Source organism: Manis pentadactyla, chromosome 2 (assembly GCF_030020395.1).
Source record: "Manis pentadactyla isolate mManPen7 chromosome 2, mManPen7.hap1, whole genome shotgun sequence".
NCBI classification, from domain to species: Eukaryota; Metazoa; Chordata; class Mammalia; order Pholidota; family Manidae; genus Manis; species Manis pentadactyla.
The window spans coordinates 68,070,783-68,074,842 of NC_080020.1; the positions used below are offsets into that span (position 1 = coordinate 68,070,783).

Below are 4,060 nucleotides of genomic sequence, written 5' to 3' on the forward strand. Positions count from 1 at the left end.
AGTTCCTGAGGTAAACCTTAGTTGACTGTGATGTAGTTGATGAAGTATACATGTATTTGTGTATGTATATTTAGGCATGTAGGTAGACACACACTCTGCAAAATTAAATTGATTAAATTTGCTAATATTTTGTGTAGAATTTTTTATGTCCATGCTAGTAAATGAGACTGGCCTATAGTTTTTCTTGCACAGTTTTTGTCATTTTGAGCATTAAGATTATGCTATTATAAAATGAGCTGAATAGCTTTCTTTTTTTTTTTATTCTCTGAACTATCTTGTTTAAAATAAGAGTTATCTGTTTCTTCAGGATTTGATAATACTTGTCTATAAACAACCTTAGCCTGAAGCTTTCTTTTTTTCTTTTTTTCATTTTGTCATTTAATTAAAGAATATGGAACGCTTCATGAATTTGCGTGTCATCCTTGCGCAGGGGCCATGCTAATCTTCTCTGTATTGTTCCAATTTTAGTATATGTGCTGCTGAAGCGAGCACGGCCTGAAGCTTTCTTATGGATAAATATTTGACTGCTCATTTGATTTTTTTGATGTTCATGAATATATGCAGGTTTTTGACATTCTTCTTGTGTCATATTTAGTTTATTTATACAGGATGTCCCAAAAGTCTTAGTGAAGTTTTAAGTTTGAATGACTTCAGGAGTATAAATGCCACAGACTTGTAAAATTATTTGAAAGTTTATTTAAGCCTCTTTTAAGTTTTATGGTTTTTAAATCACAAATTAAAAAATGTTTGTTATCAGTGACTGTCATCTTTAGTTACAGGAATTGAACAAAACATTAAAATTAAATATAAAGTTTCAGGATATACTTAATTTCCTTAGGAATTAGTTGTGACAATATGTGTGAAATGTTTAAAGGGGAAGCTCACTAGAGACTGAGGGTCCAAGGTTTTTATTGGAGGCTGGTTATGTAGGATCCTTTGCCTGGCATGTGTCAAAATTCCAGACTCTCAGGAGAGCAGGTGTTCAGCATAAACCACAATGTACGAAGAGTTTATGCACACTTAGCACTCCAATCAGTTCTGGAAATGGTGGGAACCCTACTGAAATTCAAGTTCCCAGACACCAGTCATGGTCCAACCTTGCAAATGGACTTTTCCAAGGATAACAGTTTTAGGCCTGCTGTGTTAATACTTTTCTGCATGCCTACATTCAGGATTTTGATAATTGCATCCCAGGTGTTGTTAAATATGTTAGTCTGTTTCCTGTATTTCCTGTAAACCAGTAGTTGTAGCTGGAGGCTTACTCAGGCTTTTTTTTTTTCAAGAATACTTCATAGGTGGTGGTGTATACTTTCTATTGCTTCATATCAGGAGGCATATAACATCTGGTTGTTCTATTTTTATGTGTGTGCTATGACTGATAAGTAGTTTCCAGTATTTAGTCAGCCTGATCCATCTACTATAAAGTTCTCCATTTGCTATTTACCTAATGATTTTAGCACCCATTGAAGACTATTGCCCAGATTCATCATGCCATTTGGAGTTGTAAAAATCTACCTTTCTTTTTCATTTATTAGCTGAAATCTTTCTATAAAGAAGAACTTGCCCATATGAACTAATCAATTACTCTAAGATAAAATTAATAAGGAAAAGATAGGAAAAAACTTCAGGTTCATTTTGTATGTTTCCTGCCTCAGATCTGGGATCAGCTGTTCTTCTAGATAACCCTAGTTCCTTTTAGTGCAAAAATGTTATTTAGAGACTTTATGTGACAGGGTGCTCAATGCCTTGGATTTTTCATTGTTTTTAGGCTTTCTTTTAGTGGAAATATGAACAGCTAGGAAGTATGCATATTTTTTTTTTAAAGAACTAAACAATTGCTTTTACTTCTAAACAAAACTGTGCTGCAAGCTATTTCAAACAGAAGTAGAAAGAGGTTGGAAAGCAGAAGCAAATAGGACAATATTGGAAAATTATTTAACAACTCCTCCCCAGTAATCCCAATCCTTTTTTTTTTGTTATCATTAATCTACAATTACATGAAGAACATTATGTTTACTAGGGTCCCCCCTTCACCAAGTCCCCCCTACAAACCCCATTACAGTCACTGTCCATCAGCATAGTAAGATGTTGTAGAATCATTACTTGTCTTCTCTGTGTAACACAGCCCTCCCCAATCCCCCCACCACATTATACATGCTAATCATAATACCCCCTTTCTTATTCCCCGCCCTTATCCCTCCCTTCCCTCCCATTCTCTCCAGTCCCTTTCCCTTTGGTAACTGTTAGTCCATTCTTAGGTTCTGTGATTCTGCTGCTGTTTTGTTCCTTCAGTTTTTCTTTATTCTTACGCTCCACATATGAGTGAAATCATTTGGTATTTGTCTTTCTCTGCTTGGCTTATTTCATGGAGCATAATACCCTCTAGCTCCATCCATGTTTTTGCAAATGGTAGGATTTGTTTTCTTCTTATGGCTGAATAATATTCCAGTGTGTATATGTACCACATCTTCTTTATCCATTCATCTACTGATGGACATTTAGGTTGCTTCCATTTCTTGGCTATTGTAGATAGTGCTGCAGTAAACATAGGGGTGCATCTGTCTTTTTCAAAATGGGCTGCTGCATTCTTAGGGTTAATTCCTAGAAGTGGAATTCATCGGTCAAATGGTATTTCTATTTTGAGCATTTTGAGGAACCTCCATACGGCTTTCCACAATGGTTAAACTAATTTACATTCCCACCATCAGTGTAGGAGGGTTCCCCTTCCTCCACAACCTCGCCAACTTTTGTTGTTTGTCTTTTGGATGGTAGCCATCCTTACTGGTGTGAGGTGATATCTCATTGTGGTTTTAATTTGCATTTATCTGATGACTAGCAATGTGGAGCATCTTTTCATGTGTCTGTTGGCCATCTGAATTTCTTCCTTGGAGAACTGTCTGCTCCGCTCATCTGCCTATTTTTTAGTTGGATTATTTGCTTTCTGTTTGTTGAGGTGTGTGAGCTCTTTATATATTTTGGATGTCAACCCTTGATCGGATCTGTCATTTATGAATATATTCTCCCATACTGTAGGGTACTTTTTTGTTCTATTGATGGTGTCTTTTGCTGTACAGAAGCTTTTCAGCTTGATGTAGTACCACTTGTTCATCTTTGCTTTTGTTTTCCTTGCCCAGGGAGACATGGTTATGAAGAAGTCACTCAAGTTTATGTCCAAGAGATTTTTGCCTATGTTTTTTTCTAAGAGTTTTATGGTTTCATGACTTACATTCAGGTCTTTGATCCATTTTGAATTTACTTTTGTGTATGGGATTAGACAGTGGTCCAGTTTCATTCTTTTACATGTAGCTGTCCAGTTTTGCCAGCACCATCTGTTGAAGAGACTGTCATTTCCCCATTGTATGTTCTTGGCTCCTTTATCATATATTAATTGACCATATATGTTTGGGTTAATGTCTGGAGTCTCTGTTCTGTTCCACTGGTCTGTGGCTCTGTTCTTCTGCCAGTACCAAATTGTCTTGATTATTATAGCTTTGTAGTAGAGCGCGAAGTTGGGGAGTGAGATCCCCCCTACTTAATTCTTCTTTCTCAGGATTGCTTTGGCTATTCTGGGTCTTTGGTGTTTCTATATGAATTTTCGAACTATTTGTTCCAGTTAGTTGAAGAATGTTGCTGGTAATTTGGTAGGGATTGCATCAAATCTGTATATTGCTTTGTGCAGGATGGCCATTTTGACGATATTTATTCTTCCAAGCCAAGAGCATAGGATGAGTTTCCATTTGTTAGTGTCCTCTTTAATTTCTCTTAAGAGCGTCTTATAGTTTTCAGGGCATAAAGACTTCAAAGAAGACTTTCACTTATTTGGTTAGGTTTATTCCTAGGTATTTTATTCTTTTTGATGCAATTGTGAATGGAATTGTTTTCTGGATTTCTCTTTCTATTGGTGCATTGTTAGTTTATAGGAAAGCCACAGATTTCTCTGTGTTAATTTTGTATCCTGCATGTTTGCTGTATTCTGGTATCAGTTCTGGTAGTTTTGGAGTGGAGTCTTTAGGGTTTTTTATATACAGTATCATGTCATCTGCAAATAGTGACAGTTTAA

The 4,060-nt window shown here is 36.1% G+C and overlaps 1 non-coding gene across 1 annotated transcript; it reads right to left on the bottom strand.

Moving 5' to 3' along the window:
• Positions 1–385: 385 nt before the first annotated feature.
• On the bottom strand, positions 386–492 carry LOC118932386 (U6 spliceosomal RNA). The gene has a single exon (XR_005032755.1). It is a non-coding gene; the product is annotated as a U6 spliceosomal RNA (small nuclear RNA).
• Between the last annotated feature and the right edge of the window lie 3,568 nt (positions 493–4,060).